The 19,528-nt window shown below is 39.2% G+C and overlaps 1 long non-coding RNA gene across 1 annotated transcript; it reads right to left on the bottom strand.

Moving 5' to 3' along the window:
• Nucleotides 1–9,094: 9,094 nt before the first annotated feature.
• LOC111941761 (uncharacterized) lies at nt 9,095–19,264 on the bottom strand. The gene is made up of 4 exons (XR_015280057.1): nt 19,123–19,264; nt 12,487–12,590; nt 10,609–10,782; nt 9,095–10,469 (listed from the first exon to the last, which is right to left on the bottom strand). It is a non-coding gene; the product is annotated as an uncharacterized LOC111941761 (long non-coding RNA).
• Between the last annotated feature and the right edge of the window lie 264 nt (nt 19,265–19,528).

Below are 19,528 nucleotides of genomic sequence, written 5' to 3'. Positions count from 1 at the left end.
CTGAGGAAGTAGTGGTTTGGTAGGTACGGTTCTGTCTTAGAGTTTTTACAACACTTGTGCAGGACATGACTATTCTGAGGGATAGAACTTACAAATATTTTTAACAGAGTAATTTAACTTTCCTATTGAAGCCCATTTAATTATGAATCTGTAATCAAGATTCAATACTCATGAAATTAAAATATTTGTGCCCTTCAAAAATTATTGTGCTATAGAAACATGGAAAAGAGATACAGTTGTGTTGTGACTTCTTGTCTCCCACTCTGAAATCATGAGAGTTGGCTTTATGTAAGATATTCCTCTGAAAGATATGTAGTTAACATGCTCTCCAGCCAGACTTTCATCATCCTTTCACCACTCCATCCCATTACCCCACTATGTTTATTGAAGAATGATTTTCTCAGGTCTAGGTTTCTTTTCTTGAAGCTTGATCTGCTCTTCATAATTTCTAGGAATTCATAGTATTTCAAATGGTATTCCTATGATTTTGGGCAAGCTTTTTTTGATAACTTCACTGGGGCATAATAGAAGACTTTAGCCCCAAGACAGTTTGGACACTTGGACTGAGTCAACATAATGTAGCAGAATCTTCTGGGTAAGGAAATAGGACATAATGCTGTAAGCATGTATCAGCCTTGTTTTATATTTATCATAGCACCACAGAATCATAGAATGGCTTGGGTTTGAAGAGGACCTTGAGATTATCTAGTTCTAACACCACTGACATGGCTAGGCCAGATTCTTCAGAGCCCCGTTATGACCTGGCCATGAACACTTTCAGAAATGGGGTTATTTACATCTTCATCTGTCCCAGTGTCTCACTGTCCTCACAGTAAAGAATTTACTAATCTAAATCTAAAATCTAATCTAAAATTATGCTTTCAGTTTCAACCCATTCCCCTTGTCTTGTCACTACCTACCTTTCTAAATAATCCCTCTCCATCTTTTCCGTAAATTCCCTTCAGGGACTGGAAAGCCAGATAGGTTATCCCAAAGCTTTCTCTTTTCCAGGCTGAACAGTCACAATTTGATCACCTTTTCTTCATAGGAGACGTTCTCCATTCTGCTGACTGTCGTGCCTTCCTCCTTCAGACTCACTCCAGCAGGTCCATGTGCTTCCTCTGCCGGGACCCCAGAGCTGGATGCAGGGGGGTTCCAGGTGAGGTCTCACCAGAGCAGAGCAGAGGGGAAGAATCCCTCCCTTACCCTGCTGATTTTAAAAACAGTTGTTAGCTTTTGAAATATGTGCTTGGGATCTCTTTTTTTTTCAATTTTATTGAATTGTTGGTAATCAGGAAGCTATGGCAATTATGTAACATATGGAAAGAAAACCTTCATTTTATTTAGCAAATGATGCATATTTTTCTTAACACGAAACAGGTTTTTATTTATGCTATTAGGTCGTTATGCTTCAACAGAAATTGAAATTAATTAGAAGACTGTAGTACATCTTTTAAAATCTGCTTTTATTTATCTTATCTGCTTTAAGTCAAATATACATAGAGGAGAAAAAAAATCAGGACAGGTCTTACATCCTGAAACTGATTTTTCAAACAAAATTACCACAAATACTGAGCAAAGGGGTTTAATAGCCTAAAGAGCATCACTAGATTTCAAGATCTCAAAATAAGTTCCCACTCACAATACACAGGAAATAATACATTCTGCCTCTCTTTCTCCAGACATCATCCAGTTTCCTCAACTCCCAGTAAACCAGTCACTGAAACAATTTTGGTATCTACAAGGACATTTTTGCTGCTGTGTGTAACATGGACATCAGGTTGAGTATGCCTTCCTGTCCCAGTATGGCTGGGTTTTTGAATACAGCCTTTCACAGGTCACATTTACTCATGTTCTGTTCCTGAAGATGCATAATAGAGGTAAGTCACTTGACTAAATGTTATCAAATGTACTTACCTTTGATATTTATTATGTTATGAAATTATGTCTGTTGAATGAATTTTCTATATTTACATTCATTATTTGCCTTTAAATTGTCAAGAAAATTTGCATTCTTTTGGAGCTACAAAGTACAACAGCCTGAGACTAACAACAGAGTTCTCCTCAGACAGGAGATCCATCTTTTTCTGCAGAAAGAGAAATTAGGCAGAGCATTAGATTATAGAACAAGTCACAGCTAGTTGATGAGGTATCAAAAAAAAAAACTGTACAGCAGTAGACCTTTTTTTGGTACCTTTGTTTTCCTCCATAGTTGTCATATACTGAAATGATTATGCGATTTTGGAAATCTTTCAACTACCTGAATCAGAATCTATGGAGTTGTTTAGATATTCTTCTGGGGATTCATGCATTTCTTGTGTCCATTTTCCAGTGGAGTCTTTCCTATTTCCACTAACAAAACCTGCATGTCTCTTTCAGGATGTCTCAGTGCTTAGCCAAGAGAAGCACAGCTGCTTTCCACTTCTAAGTGACCTTGTAAGAACCATTAGCTAGTCACGCAAGAGAGAAGATAAAAGAGCATCTGAACAGCCTTAGGGTTTCTTGGCACAAAAGGCCAAAAATAGATACACTTCTTTTTCTAAATTTCTGTAAATTTCTGTGCATTTACAGACTTGTTAAAATGAGCATGCATTTCAGGAAAAAAAATCACCTCTAGCTTCAGGACCCCTCTATATCCTGCATTTCTCTAGCACCTCAGAAAAGGACCTAGTTCCAGCAAGGTACAAGATGTGCGTGCATCAGGCTTACTGGATGTTCTGTAAAGGATCTAGTTTCATGGCTACGCCACCAAGCCTGGGTATGAACCATGTGTTTCCTTATGCAGAAATGGAGCTGTTGCCCAACTGTACAAAGTCTGCCAGGTTTGTCTCTTTGCAAGATTGTCACAGCACGATCAAAGCAGAACAGTTTTGTTCTTTCCATTTTGGTGGTACTAGTCAAGAGGCAACATCAAGTTCCACTGGGTCCTCTAGGCCTGTGCCACACCTTGTAAATTATCTGCTTGTAAATTTCCTAAAAGATGACAGACCACTAAAAATAAACTTTCTCCAAAAGTCTTTAACCAGAGAATGCCCAGAAGGTGTGAGGTATATTCAGTGTGGAAAGGCCAGACTAGTATTGCTCTCTGCACTACAACAGGACATTCTAGGGCCCTTGATAATGAGCCGTGTAGAAGAAAGCCCTCTTCTTCCACAAGGCAGCCAGAGTGTAACCTTCAGCTCACACTTACTTCATCATCGTCTTTGGGACATCCAGCATTAAACACTGGTCTGAAAACATGACAAGCCTCAAATACAAAAGACAGTGTGTCCTAGAATAATCTGTAAATGTTGCTAAAAAAGATAGTACTTTAGTCCAGGCTGCCTAACATTTAGGATATCATTATCTCTTCAAAGCCACTGACATGCAGTGTCTGTGCTAGATAATGTATAAACCTTCAGAACAAGAAAATACATAGTCAGGACCCAAGGAAACAGGAAACCAGAGCATACCCTGGCAACAGAAATTGGTCTTCAGGACCAGGTTTGCTCTTGTGCTTCTGTTCAAAGAAGAGCAGACACATACACCTATGAACACACACCGAGTAAATACAGGTTCAGAGAGACATACAGGCTTATCTGACAGGAAGGATAGAGGTGAAAGTATAAAGAACAAGAGGGAGGGAGGAAGAAGAGGGAGGGAAAAGAGGGAGAGAGAAGGATAATGATAGACACACATGAAGTTACACAAGCACAACATACCACACCTAGATTGCTTTCTCTTCATAGAAGACTTCAGCTGACAGGGTCTTAATGTTTGAGAGGATTGCCTTAAGTCTTCCTTTGCAATTGTCCCAAACTCCAAGTATACAGGAATTTCTCTTCTCAGGGAAGTTAGGAAGGGAGAAAGTATCTTAGAAAACCAGTACACCTTTCTCATAATGTAAATGAAGACAGTTCAGCAGACATTCAGAAAAATACTGTTGTTCTTACTGAAATGCTGGAGTAATTAATTCTGTATAATTTCATATACATGAAATTATACAGAAATCTTTTGTGGGCAACTCTAAATTCTCTAAGAATGCATCCTAAAAGAGAGAAAGCAAAACATCAACATGTTGAGCTAAAAATTCTGTTTTGTTTTGGTGTGAGTCAGAGGTTTTCTCTAACAGTGACTTTCCCCATAAATAGAAAATTCTGGGTCAGTTCCATTACTGAAAAGATATCTAGCAGATTCAAAGCATCACAGAGATCCATGCATAGCAAATGTGCTGAATTTCTGTGAAACAAACATCATCTTCTTATGGTATGGCTAGTACTCATTGCACCAAAGATTGACTTCATGGTTTAGAAGAGAGAATGAAGAATCTTAAAGCCATTTCTTACTGCAAGCAAAACTTTCAATACAATAAAGATGAATAAATAAGTGCTTTTTCAAAAAAAAAAACAAAAAAAAAAACCTCACACAAACAAAAATAAACTAACAGGGAAAAAGACAACCAGCAAAGCAAAAAAACCCACCCCATAATAACTTATCACTTGGCAGCAGGAATTGATTTTTGTGAAATACTTTTGGAGATTTCAGAAAGGGAAAGTGATTCTTTTTTTAATTTGACACAAGGACACATCAAATTTTTACTTTCAAATCCTGAAAAACATTTTAGAAGGGACTTAGGAGGATTAAATTCCTTGCAGATTACATTTAACATATATGCCTTCTCTGACAGGGGCATTGCTCTTCACACTGGCTTGCATTTATGTCAAGTGGCAATTTCCGAGGTCTTCCAGTACTGTGAGACATTCAGTATTAATTAATGCTTTTAGAAGCTTAGTAAGTTTTTCTATTTTTTAATTTCAGCTTTAAAAACACATGAAAATTTTATGTGTTGACATATCTAGTCTGACAGCAGGTCACAACTCTTCTGAAGGCATTAATAATGATCGGGAAGCCCAGCACATTGCGTCTATTATGCAGTCTGATGAAGATATTTTAACATTTCTTGTTAGACATTTAAAATGCACTTGAGCTCTTAAAATTATGACACATTAATAAGCACTGTAAGAGAGTGATATATATACTGCAGGATACACTCAGGACTTTTTCTGTCGAGGAAAGTGAAAAAAAACATTGTAATTATTCAGAAAACATTTTTTTATCAACTCTCTTTCAAAAAGAAAAAAAACTTTTTCTCTTACATAGAGCTCCAAGCAACATAAAAATGTTCTGGATTGCTTCAGCAAGCCAAATTTTGTTCTGTTTTAGCCAGTTCTGTTTGCTCTGTTTGTTTTTTATGAGTATGACAATTCCTTGGACCTTTAGTTTGCTTGTTACTCTGCCCTGTCTGTCTTACATTGTCTGATTTGAGTTCTCCACCTAGATTATGGATAGCTTACTCTGAGAAAAAGGCATATATTTGTCTTGGGAACCTTTCTTTGCAGAATTGCAGAATTGGGTGTTTTGGCAGCATTGCACAGAGAGGAGTCTGACAGTACGAGTTCTCTGTTCAAAGCAAATCCAAATATTTCATCAATTCTAAAATGAAATGCTGAGAATCTTCTTTTTAAGAAGAATCAAAATATTTTGACCCCTCACTATTATTTCTGTAGAATAATATTTCACAACATTGACATTTTCCACAGGTTTGCCATTTACACAAAAACGTAGGCTGGTAGAGACTTCTAGCACTTTCCAGTACTCTCCTTTTGCTTAAAGCAGGGTCAGCTAGATAAGCTTGCTAAGGAACTCCTCCAGTAAAAGTTTAGATATCTTCAAGGATCTCCCCAGCTCTCTTGTGGGGTGCACAGCTGTCAAGAGAAATGAGTTTTTCCACATGTCAGATGAGGGTTTCCTGTGTATTTATGGCCATCATATTTTATTTTCTCACAGTCCAGAAAAAGTCTGCCCCATCTTCTGTATGTTTTTTCCTGTGAGAATGGATCACACCCCACCACACACCTGTCGCTAGAGGACACAAAATGATTCACACTACTACCGTCAGCGTTAGAACAAAAACTCGTGACTTTATTCTTAACTCCAGTATTTATAGATTCTCGGCAACGGCCAGGGATTGGATAATTAAGTTACCACCTTCCCAAGCACACTGGTCATGCGAAATATCCATCACCAGATGTTTCTTAGAAGGAATGCATAAACATCTATATTTACAGTTACTTTCCTGGGAACGCAGCTACAATTATGAAAAACAAAATCAGAAGGCTTAATTTTCAGGGTGACACACACCACCCTAGCAAAAGGGGTAACCTGCAAACTTGGATGTAAACTGTGTGCGTGACACACTCAAAATTGCCTGACATGTCTTGAGCCCCAGCTGATAGTGTTGAAGAGAAGTTTGACCTTCAGACAGACAAAACCATAAGCAGGAGATTGATAAGCAGTCATACAGAAAAACAGAAAAGGAGCATGGAACTGTGGTGATGGGGAGCACCCCTGGAGGGGAGCAGTGAGGTTGGAGCAGCAGTCAGGCAAATTTGGCACTGTAAGAAACAGCACTGCTGGTGTCACACAGCCCGTCACAGACAAAGGCATCTCCACAGCCTGGAACATCTCCCTCCCCACTGCCAGCAGCTGCACTCCAGCTGGCTGGGACTCAAGGGCATGCAACCCTTGCTGGGAATGCACAGGGACCACATGACACCTTTCCCACTAGAGCAGGATATGTGGACTTCACAGAGCAGCCTAAGCCCTTCTGAACATTAAGTGTCTCTATCTCCTGTGGCACAGAGGAGCACTATGGTAGGAGAATCACATTGCCAAGAAAGAGAAATGCATGAAATTCACATTTCAAAGTGCAGAAGGGAACTGCACGTAACTGTGTGAATGTGGAGGAGGCGAGGGCTTTTGGAGGTTCTTATTTTGGAGGCTGCAAAGTGTTTACACACATTTAGTAGTTTATCTGTTGTGATGCTGATAACAGTATCACAGACTCACAGGATGGCCGAGGCTGGAACACATCTCTGGAGGTCATCTGGTCCAAATCCCTCTTCTCAAGCAGGGCCAGGAAGAGTCAATTGCCCAGGACCATGTCAAGTGGCTTTTGAAGATTTCCGAAGAGGCATAATACACAGTCTCTCTGTGTGACCTGTGCCAATGTTTTACCACACCTACAGAAAAAAAATATTTCGTGGTATTTAGAAAGAACCTTTTGTGTTTCATTTAGTATCCACTGCCTCTCACCAGACAACATTGAGAAAAGCTTGGCTTCACTGCTTTTCAACCTCCCTTCTGGTCTCTGCATGCATTGGTAAGATTCCCTCCTGAACCATCTCTTTTCCCAGCTGTACGGTCTCAGCTTTCTAAATCTTTCCTCACATGAGAAATGCACCGGTCCCTTAATGCCATAGTGGTGCTTTGCTGGACCCTCCCAATATGTCTGTGCCTCTCTTGTACTGGTGATACCACAACTGGAACCCAATTCCAGCGCTGGTGTGGTCTCAACAGTACTGTGACAACTTCCCCAGTTTTTGCAGGTATATCACACTAGGATTCATGGATTTATCTTTGTAGTTTGCATAAGTGTTCCCTGACCTGATCACTTTTTGACATGTTCTTTCCTCCAGACTTTACCTGGAGGCCTCTGGGATTCCTGAAGGCCAGTCTCGCCAGTGCAGTCTGAGGAAAAGAGGGCATTAAGTACTTGTGTTTTGCAATGTTCAGTCTCAACAGGACTCCCACTTCATTCAACACTGGGCCCACATTTTTACTGGCCTTCCTTTCATCACTACATACTTTTAAAAGCTTCTACAGAAGCTCGAGTCTGGATTCTGAATGGATCATTTCCTCACTAATTATGTGTGCTTAATGAATCAATAAACCACTTGGATTTTCTTTGATTAAAATTAAGACAACTGACCAATTTTTCATTGAGATATCTATCCAGATTGATGTAGAAGCAATACAAGCTTCCCTTCAAATCCTCATTCATAGGCTGATCAAAAGCTTTTCTTTTTCTTCGGACATCTCTCTAATCTGTCCTGCTCTCAGTCCCCTCCACTGACTTGCAATGGAAATTATGAGACATCTTCCCATTTTTCTTCTGTTTGGCAGATAGTATTTACTAGTGAATCTCCTTCCCTATACCTGGAAATCCATGTTACCAATTTCCCATGTGATGTACATGCAATTTTAACTCCTGGGAATATGCAACTGCTGGAAGAGTGTATAGCAATCCTGAGTACTTCAGTATCTGCTCATTATTTTTGCCACTTTGGAGCAAGTGGTGCACTTAGCGTGTCTCATCTCAAAGAGGCAATTTTATTCTTCATAAGGCTTGAAGGTTTAAAGTGCATTTTCTCTGCCAGTATGAGAGTTATAACAGACATTTGCACCAAATGGGAACAAGCACAAAAGAAGCACACAAAGGACATACAGATTATAAAGAAGATATTTTAACTTTTTGCATGTCTTGTCCTAAGTTCATTATTGTATCATAATTAGACAGCCTTCAATCCCTCCTCCAGGAAGCCAGAGTGTTAGGAATCACAAAATCTGTCAGCTTTCTGCCAGTCCATGATAACTAACCCTTCTTTTGTTTGACTCCCTGCAGTTTTAACTTTGTGGGGACAGACATGGGATGACACATGGCATTCCATACAAGTCAGCATTTCCCTCTTTTTGTTGTTAAAGTTTCTCCGTTAGTGAGCTCACACTATTCTCATAGTCACTCTCTTCCCCAGCTGTAGCTGTTTGCTGGTTAATCTTGGAGGGACCTCTGAGGACACATGACTTAAGAAAAAGAAACAAAACGATCTTTCTCTAAGTGAGCTGATTTAACTCACAAACGTTTTGTGAGCATCCTTTAAAGATCTGTCTGAAAGGAAACCATGGTGACCTCAGGTTTCAAAGAGTCATACCTTCTTCTGCTTTATACACTTCATATTTTCTGTAGGACTTTGTCATGCTCTTGTGAAGGTAGAGAGCTAGAATTTGAATCATTTGAATCATCACAGGAATTTGAAATTCCTATAAAAAGAGTGTTTACAAGTGCTGTCCATTTCTCCCTAAATACAACTTAAACAGTTTGAAATGTAAAGAGCTCTCTGTCAAGTCAGATGAGAGTACTGAAGCAGTTGTACAAGCAGTACTGTAAACCAGTAAGTACAGGTATAAGCTCAACATTAAAGGACAAGTTCTGATACAAAGAAGATGGTAAGATCTTTATTTTAGACTTGGTACATCTGGTAAGTCAACCTATGCCACTTTGTTTATTTCAGCTTTTTTCTATCTAATAAAATATGAAAAAAGAAATGCTTCTCAGAGCTATCCAAAGAATCAAAAACAGGCACAATTTTCCTGTTTCTGATTTCATGGATTTTTTCCAAAACATCAGTGACTCTTGTAATTGGTTAGTATTTAATTAATTCATGCCAGAAGAAAGGAATTTTTCTTTGGGAAGGGGAAATTAGGTTGGAAGCCATTCTTTGTGAAAAATACTCTTTGAAGCCTTCAGCAAAAATATGGGAAACTTCACAAAAAATTAGAAAGTGAAGGAGAACAGAAACTACAGAAGCAGCACTTACTGCCATAATGAAACTAAAAATATTCATTGTTCTTAATCAAATGGCCATTATTCTTAATCCAGTAATGAAGAACTCAAAGCAATAGAGACTTTCCTGGGGTAGAGTTTCCTGGGGTGATGTCATTGACATCACAGCTGTCAGGTAGAATTGGATCCAGTAGCACAAGGACAGAAGTAGGCAGGAAATAATATTTTGGAAAAAAACAGTACAGTCTTTGCCCTGGCACATGACAGACTGGGATAGTGATCTAGATGGAACAAACCCATGCAGACATTCCATATCAAGCACAAGCAATCTAGGTAAAAGAAAAATCTTAAGAAGCAACTGTAGGAAAAATGTCAAAGATCCTTCAGACCAGGCATCGCTCAGGAACATGAGTCTTCCCCTGTGAATGATAAGCTCTCAAAAACTGTTCTCTGAAAGATAGAATGGGAAACAGCAGTGAAACAAGGAAAGTTCAAAGGAGCAGGAAATGTGTCTCTCCCATTGCCCAAATCCACTGTCCAGTGTCTCATGGGAAACATCCTTGAAATTATTTTTATTCATGAAAGAAGTCTTGATCTATTAAAATCATAAAGGCAAATATTCCTCAGCTTTTCATTAAGCCAATTTTCTTTCACACTTCCTCACAAATGACTTAACACAGTTTAGCATCTCAGCAGGCTGTTCTGATGCTGTCCCTCAGGTCAGCCAAGCCACTAGCTGGACAAGGCAAAAAGGGCAAAAGCACCATCTGAGGACAGCTGGTGTGTTCTCTTTGCCTTTGTAACAGCTGCACCTACATGTCCCATTGCAACACACTTGCTTCATACATATGCTCTGTCTTCCAAGGACAAACCAGGGCACAGGCAGACACAGCCACAAAGCATGGAAAATTTACAGCTGAGCTGCTCAGAGCAAGCAGCAATCTGGGTCCTCTGGTATAGAACTAGAGGCATCTGTCTTCTTAAAGCCAAGGAGAGCATATTCTTATCACGTGGTTCATACAGGGATCTGAATCAAAAGTGGAAAGGACAGAAAAATCCTATGTAAAATCTTGAGTTTCCCCACTAAAAAAAAAAACAACAAAAAACCCCCAAAAAACAGCAACTGCTTAAAAAAGTTTAATAACATACTAGAAGAAAAATACCACCTGTTCCTTGAGTCCACAATGGCTCTGGCAGCAGCACAGACATAGGCATGATGGAAGTTAAAAAGGGTTCCCAAAGACATATTGCTGTTTAGTAGAGTTCTTGTGGTTTTTGTGCTTGTGAGTAGTAATGCAGATCCTTCCCTAAGCAAACAGCTTGGGAATCCAGCTTATATCCTGTCAGAGAGAAAATAGGAAGAGCTCTGAAGGATGTTAAGGGTGGCAGATCTGGTCAGTCATCCAACTTGGCAAAAGTGGTAACACAGCTTCACCATGCATTTCCATTCACCATACACCATTTCCCATGTACAGAGTTTTCTGTGAGAAAGTTCTACTTTTCACCAAGAAAATCTCTGTGAGAGATTTCTACTGTTTCTTTTGCTTTCTGATTCCCAACCCAGCAACTCTTCTTGTAATTCAGTGCAGAATTTTTTCTTTTGTTCCCTAGCCATTCTGCACAGGAATTACTGAGTGCACTGGAATTCTGCACTTGACAGTCCTTTCATGCTCTCTTGTAAGCTAACACATCCAGTTTTGCAGACCTCGTGCAGTCCTGTAAAACTTGACCTAGCCCACAAAGAGAAATCCTAGTGGATGTAGATGAAAAATGAATAGATTATGCAGCATGCTACCTACAATCCTATTTCATTTGGGATCATGGTGGCCTGCTTTTTACTCCAAGTTTTCTCTTGCACAGCTGACTTTACTTTCTCCTCCCACCCCTATGCTTTTCTGGCTCACACTGTGATCCCCAAGACATTTCTTGTGCTTGCCTTTTTTTTTTTTTTTTCTCCAACCATCACAGTCAAATGACATGTGTTTTAAATCACGATTCAAGAAGATGTTTGTGGGTGCTGGAGCTATCACTGTCTGAAAGGACATGGACAAAGCACATTAGAAAGGCCAAAGGAGAGGCTTAGCCCCTCAGATCTGGGTTTTCCTATGCAGAATGCACACTTCCCCTAACCCAGTTCCGTCATGTGCTTCTAGCAAATCACCTCTTCTGTAGAGCATGGGGGTAGGAAAGCAGTGACAGTCAGCAGAGCATCCTCTCTGCAGCAGAGCTGTGGCTACATCCTGTGAAGGACAAGCAAAGGGACACAGAAAAGAAGTGGGCTGGTTTGGCATGAAGATCTCCAGGCAAATGGTCTTGAATGGCCAAAGTACCAGAAGCAAAAAATACGACATGCAGACATGTGATTTCAGGGAGTAGACTAAATAGTCTTGAACAAAAATCTGAAAAAGCCTTTGTATTAGTTCAATTTGGGTTGAAACTAAGAATCCTATATTTCTAGCTGGGACTTTTCTTCTTGGAGAATCCTCTGCAACATTTCTCTAAGGTCAAATCTGAAGCTTAACTCACTTTCTTGTAGTGGGATCTATGTTTTGGGGAGGAGATAAAGAGTCCCTGTCATGAAATCCATTAATTGATTATGGGGAATTTAACAGCAAGAACAATTCTTATTAATATAGTGAAGATAGGGATGTCCCTGTAGTTCTCAGGTTTTAATATTTTTAATCTGTTTTGCTACAGAGATCAAACACAAGAAGAAATATATTATTTTCCCATCCCAAAAAGGCCTCAGAATTAGTTCATTTCAAGCAACCACAGCAAAGACAAACCATACCCATGAAGAAGAATTACAATGAATATGTGTTTTCTGAAGCACTGAAGATAGCATGATGCAAAGAAGACTATGAAATAATTGGGGATTTCCTATGGATCCAAAGCAGATTTATCCTACCACATGGAGCAACCAAAATCAGAAAATTCTTTCAGGATATCTTGTCTTTCTACCTGACAGGACAAATGTTAGAGATATCACAGAGAGAAATTACGTCTAAATAAAAAATGAGAAAATTGTTTGACTCATTACTTACTTTACAAATGTCACCACTGTATTTATTTTCTTTATCTGAAAGCAAAATAGTTTGGGGCTTTTTTTAGTCCTGTACCCGTGAATTTCCTCTGTTCCTTTCTGGTGCTGGAAAAAAAAAATTAAATATATGACCAAAATTGGTAATATAATTCTGAGAAGCATCTTCCACATATCTATGCAATTTTCAGCCGACTGTCAGTTCCGCTTGATGAGACAGTCTGAGTAATGATGGAAATGATGACAGATCTCACTGTTTCCACTGCATTCCTTCTTTGCACTACACCCAAACCAAAGCTGAAGGAAAGCTACCTTTTTTTTCAGCTGATTGTTTCTGAGGAAAGAGAAGCAGATACCTTTCTTGTACTTGGAGAATGGATGTCATATCATAATGCCACTGTTGCTGACTAGATGAAGACTATTCCCTGATTTATTGCAGTAGCAAATATCCATGAGCTATGAAAATCCATGCACTTTCCAGACAGTGGAAGAGCCTTAGTGCTGAGAGAAACTGATACAAAAATTTAAATGCCATGTCTGCATCCAGAAGAATTCTAACACATCCAAATCTGGCAGAACACAGAGACAATCCTTTCTAATATCAGCTCAAACTATGTAGCCTTAATATAACAAACTCAGGAAAGGAATATATTGCAGTAAAAAATTCATGGGCTGGAACCACCCAGCTGTGAACACAAAACCAGCTTTCTTGAATCAAATTAATACCTCTACTTGGGTATTCTGTCCCTGCTTGCAGCCTACAACAGACGGGTAAATGAAGGGCAAAGTGACTCTTTATTTTATTATATATCCTAAACTTCTGCCAAGAGGAACCTTAAAAATCTTCCTGCACTGAAATACCTGGACTATCATAATACAGTTGATAAAGTACCTAGGAATAAGCATAGTCCTGGGTATCCAGGATCAAAGAGTTTTCAATCTCATTTTAAGACATCTAACAATTCTGACAAAATCCTGTGATATTCACAACAGAAGTGAATGAATTATAATCATTCCTTAGATAGAGGTGGCTTTCATTTAATTGCCACAGAAAAAGAGTAAGTAGATGAAATATAAGAAGTATAGAATTTGATGACTTAGCACTAACCTTAATAATGTTAAGAAAAGGTAAAAAAAGAAAACCAAAACAAAACAAAACAAACAGAAAACCTTACAGTTGTTAGAAACTAACTGCATATTTCATGTTCAATTCAGTAGAATTTCCTCACATTTCTCAAAGTCAAGCTGTCATCCTGAGCATGTTCTCTGTATTCACTAATAAAGCTGTGTGAATGAGCTCCAAGGAGAATCACAGTGTCTTCCTTGACAAGAGTTTGGTACCCCAACAGAGAACAGCCACAGCATCTACACGGTGTCATCAGTTCTGACTGAAAGAACAATTAGTGGCACTAATGCTAGAGAAGTTTCTTACAGTGGTGCCTTATCCAATGTCAGAAGTACATTTGCATGTCTCATTGTCCTTGCTGTTGTTTAGACAAAGACCAAAATAGTTGGATGAGTACAGCAAAGATGTGGAGAAGGGGAGGAGGAGTCTTCAGTAGTGCTGTTTATAGCACATATTTACTGTCTTCAGAGACTAATAAGACATTGCCTCTGTGTCTCCTCCACGAGAACAGAAAAGGCAGTTCTGCTGGATGTCTGCTCTGCAAATCAGCAGCTCATAGCTACACTATCCTGAGGGAAGCAGACTCCAGAGCCCTCTGCCTCCTGGGTACATGCTCATGCCAGGCTTGGCATGTTCCTGTCAGCTCCATGGGCATTCAACAGCACATTCAACAACCCTTGTCTGGGGCTGTCCAACAGAACTGGCATCAGTGGCCAGGCTCAGACACAGGTTTCAAAGGCCGGAAACAGGAGCATCACAAGAAGATGCCAGGAAAAATGACATGACAGGAGGTGCACACTGTCTGCCAGTCTTCCTGTTCAGGGCACAGGATGCTCTGTGGCAGTCAGTGGTCGGGCAGACACAACAGAGTCTGAAGGACTGTGAGAAGTGCACCATTAGCAAGGACTGAATCCTCACTGTTTTGGGATAAGAGGACAGTACCTGTGTGTACATGAGCTAGGCTGCCAGGCCTTAGAGAGAGGTATCTTTTATTTAGAGACATAGTCCAAAACTCTTCTAGAAAAGAGGATCGGCATTTTTGTGGAAAATATAGCCAAAACAATTAGAAGTGCCTGTACAAGATTGTCTCTAAGACACTGAAAGCTTCTCAAAATAAATAACTTTCTATTACAAGTGTGTGTCCTATTGAAGGAGCAATTGGGAATAGCAATGGCTAAAGTAATTCATCTGATGTGTTAGGGGCTTGCCTGTAATAAATAAAAGGGAGCAGATAAGAATCTATCAGAATAAAAAGAAACATTTGCTTGTTCAAATGTATTGATAAATAAGGGGAAACATGCATTTAAGAGTTTTAAAAAGTGCCTAAGGGTGCGTAATAACTTTGTCACTGCAGTACTTCAAGTAACTCCAGTTTAGGAAACAGTGTTTCAGGTGGGTTTGTTTTAACATTGTGCAGAACTCACCAGCAGAAAAGAAAATTGACACATCTATCATCACACATTTTCAGATGCTGATACAAAATTTGGATACTAAATGACATATCAGTGAAAGACACTGAAAGAAAGGTTTTTTGAGTCAACACTAAGGACTCCTTAGTCCTGGTACACCTGAGTGATATAATTCTCATGCACCACTGTGATGTAGCCACAAGATAGGAAGTCATTGTACATTGGAAAAATAATCTCTCTACACAACATGGCACATCTATTTCCAGTAGGGTATCCATGCCAGTTTTGAAGTTTCAGACCTGGCTCAGAACTTGGCCAACAACCCACACCACCTGAAATCAGACAGTATAGATGCTGAATGCGAGAAAGAAGGCAGGGAGCACAGTGTCTGTGTGAAATAAAGTCACAGAACTTTCTCAGACTGGCCTGAGAAGTGTAGCCTGAGAAATCATAAAGAGGAATCCAAACAGTCCTTGAGAGGGAAAATAACCTCTGCAGGTGTTGTTTGGATCCTTGTTCTTTACTTGCAAGAAACAGTCAAGGGGTAGTGTAACTTTTCTCTAAATAATCTTTTTTCTCTTTCTCTGATTCTGCTGCATTTCGTCTGTATTTTTATTTCTCTTCCTGGATTTCTCAGTCTGCTTTGGACTGAATTCTTTTTGGATCCTCCCTTGTGGGGAGCCCTGCTTATCTCAGCTCTTAGTTTTGAAGAAAACTCCCGAGCTCGTTAGAATCTTGTTTCTTGTGTTTATTAGAAGGTCATCACAAAATGTGGCAGGTCTCTCCAGACTAACTGCACAAGCTTAATTCTTTGCAATCTGGTACATTTCTTTCTTCTGATGGTGCAACAAGGCCTTGTGGCTCACTTTGTGTTTGATAGCACAAAATGGCCCTGAACAGCACTGCTCTTTTATCTTTATACCTATTTTTACCCAATTAGAATTAGACACGTATATTATTTTTCTTAATGACCCATCTCCTCTGTGCTGCACTGTGGCTTTTTATGTCCAATCACTTACTATTACCCAAAAACCACTAGGAGAAGAACATGAAGAGGAAAGAAGAAGGGACAAGAGACAACATCCTAAATCCTCCATCTTGTCTCTTGTTCTCTAAACTAACTTTTTCACCCAGTGACTTAAGAAAACTTTCTAATCTACACACTTACACTTTTAGTTTTTCTATCTAACTTTAACAGTTGTTTTCATGTATCACCATGAAAACATGATCATGAATTTCATGTTATGTGAAATTCAACGTTTTTCTGGATCTTAGAGTTAAGTATCAGAAACAAGGGCACACACTCTGTATCTCAGACTCAAACAGTGTTCCTAATTTTTCAATGACAGTGCTGTGTTGGTTTATTGACCAATTAAAGGTTTACCTTCTCAGACCTTCTAGGAACTGTCTATAAAAGAAGATCTGAAACAATAAAACTTGCTTTCTTTTGCAACCAAAGGTAGGAGAGTCTGTGTCGTACTTTCACCATTCCTAACATAGTGCAACAAGACAGTCCTGAAATATCCCTGAAAACTGCTAGTGGAGTCTCAAAGAGCATAGTAGACTCTTTCTTTGGCAAAGGGTTAAAGCAGACCCTCCATGAAACATCAAATAATTGTGTCTCTCCTGGCCAGCTACCTGGATAGGTACCTCTAGGACACTTAAGCATTCAGAGCAAAAGAATGCAATTCCCACTAAAGCCTAGTCAGCTGCATTGAGGAGTCTGCTTTGTTAAGTTTCAGAGGAAGAAGTAAAATCCAAGGTATTCCTGGTTCCATGTGTTGACAGCAGCACCCTGAGTCAGGTAACATTGCTCATCTCCAGAACTTCATATTGTAATAGTCAGCTGCATCAGTGAAAGATGTCCTCCACCAGACTTGCTTTTTATCCTGCTGCCTGTCTCTCTTTCCTGTTTACTTCTTCTTCTTCCTCCCCCTCATTGTCTTTGAATATCAGCTTTATGCCTTGCTCCAGCTTGTGCCCAAACTCCACACCACTCCCCAAGCAGACAATTTTTAGCTTCCACCCTCCAGCACCAGTTAAGGAATAAGTAAGCTGAAGAGGCCTAAATTTTGGTTGATATGGGACAGAAAACAACAGCTCCTCAAAGCTGTTCTACCTTCTTCCCTATCCAACATTACAGCAAGGAAAATCTGAATCAATTATTTTTATGGAGCACTTAATATTACCTCTGTTTGTTTCTCAAAAATCTCCAGTCTTCTTCTATTATTCTCTCCCTTGAAACTCAATCTTGCCAAGGATCTAATTAAGCAAGAAGCTGTGTAATCTTATTGCTCCTGTTCATCTCTGCTCAATATAATTAGTTTCTGCATATACTTTGTTCCAGTATTTCTGATTGTACGTGGAAATTTATGTTTTGAAAACATATTCAAAGAACAATGGAGAAATTTTGACTAGTCTGCCTTAAGGCTATGAGTTTAATTAAACTTGTCAGACAATGAAGTTGCTACCTAAACCATATTTTCCTCTTTCATTTACAGATTTATTAGCAATTACCAGTTTTTTCAATATTTAGACCTTTTAACAATTTTATAACAAACAGGTCCATATATCTCTCTGTAGTCTCTCCATAATCTCTGGAGAGCTAAAAGCTTTTGCTGGGGGACAAATGGTGTGTGTTTTGACTTTCTTTACATTGCCAAAAGTATTGGATGCAGGTGTCCAAGTTCTGGCAGCAGTGGGCTGCAACACTCTGAGAGGAGAGACTAGGGCTGCCTTATCCCAGACTTGGACATTTTCAAGCAGCTCCAACAGACCCACTCCAAGACACAGGCCAAGGAACAAAGGTGAGCCAGGGAAAGGGAAGAAGACTGGAGTTTTCCCCAGAAAGAATCAAATGCTAATCCTTTTTAATGTTTTTTTTTCCCAATGGCCAAAACAATAATTGCACATGAGGTACGTATTTTTATATTTATAAAAAGATATATCTACATGAATTACTTCTAGCTTACATATCAATATAAATATTACAGGGATGTGCATATAAAAAACAAACAAATCTATTTATATTGGCAGTCAATTAAGCTCATTTTCCCAAATCCAGTTGGTTTTTCCCATAATGGTAACTGGTAAGCACTACCCCCTTTTTACCTCACTCATGAGCTTCACTTCCATTCTTCCTACTCTCTCCCTTCTTTTCCAATTGGGTGGTGGGAGTGAGCAAGTGGTTTGGTGGGTGTTTGGCTCCTGCACCAACCCACTGCAGAGCTAATGAAAACTAATATTAGTCATGCCTTTACTGCCTCAAGAAAAATGTGTGTCTTAAAGGACTGAAACTTAACTAGCTTCTGCTGTATTTTCAATTTAAAAAATTGACTTTTCTTGTGGAAGCTTAAGCAGTATTAATTTTCTTCCAATTAGCTTCCTCCCTTCAGCTCTTATAACATCAGGGGAACAATAATAAATTCATTTTCTCTAGATCCAGAGGGTGCATTTTCTCTCACTGGTTAGATGAATCAAAGAGAAAAAACTAATATTTTTCCTGTTTTGCAGACAGCATAAAATCCAATGGGCTTTACCCATAGCTATTCTTGGAATGTCAACAACAGAAAATGGTTCTTTCTGTAAGCAGAAGATTGCCAAAAATATATTCTACATAGAGGAGGCTCAAGCATTCCCAAGAAGTTCTTTTCAGCTTAAACTTACTCAGCTATAGTCTTACTACTTCTCTAGTAATAGAATAAACAGAGGTTATTTCTTTGACAATCCATCAAATCTTCCTCCTGCCTGTTCATTTTGGAAAGGCAGTTCACTTCAGATTTATCTCCCAGTGATGCAACAGCCAAGAAGGAAAATACTACCCAAAGCTTTTATGAAAATATATGTGTTTGATAGGGAAGAACATCAACATTTAGTGGACAAATGCTGATCCTGTGGTAAGGAGATCTGGAAGGATACCTCAACACCACAACAGAGCTGGACAAAAAAGCAGTGTCTGAACTTCATTGTAGGCAAATATAATGTAACAATCTCTAGCTAAAGGTAATCCAGACACAGGATCACAACTCTCCATGGCTGTAAAAGGGCACTGGTGGGTTCCCATTGGCAGAGATGTCCCACGTACAAGAGTCCTCATGACACTTACCTGTCCTTTGGAGACAGTGGTGACAAGAGTTGCAGGCAGCAAGGCAGGTCCCTTGCCAGCAGGTCTCACAGGTTTAACACCACCATTAAGTACTCTGATGTGGAATTTCCTCTGCCTGGAGGTGGCAACTCACCATGAAGGCATCAGGAAGAGCTCTGACCGATAAAAGAAGTGTTATCTACTTAAAAAAACACCCATGGTCCTTTCCACACAGCTCTAACAGAACATTCCTGCAGCGCTTTATGAATTAGGAACATGCCAGCTACTTCTTTATTTTATTTTATTTTATTTTATTTTATTTTATTTTATTTTATTTTATTTTATTTTATTTTATTTTATTTTATTTTATTTTATTTTATTTTATCCTTTCTTTCTTCTTTCTTTCTTTCTTTCTTTCTTTCTTTCT

This window comes from Cyanistes caeruleus, chromosome Z (assembly GCF_971803275.1).
Source record: "Cyanistes caeruleus chromosome Z, bCyaCae1.hap1.1, whole genome shotgun sequence".
Classification (NCBI taxonomy): domain Eukaryota; kingdom Metazoa; phylum Chordata; class Aves; order Passeriformes; family Paridae; genus Cyanistes; species Cyanistes caeruleus.
Note: the sequence above shows the minus strand (reverse complement) of the source record. Positions and strands in the feature narration are given on the sequence as shown.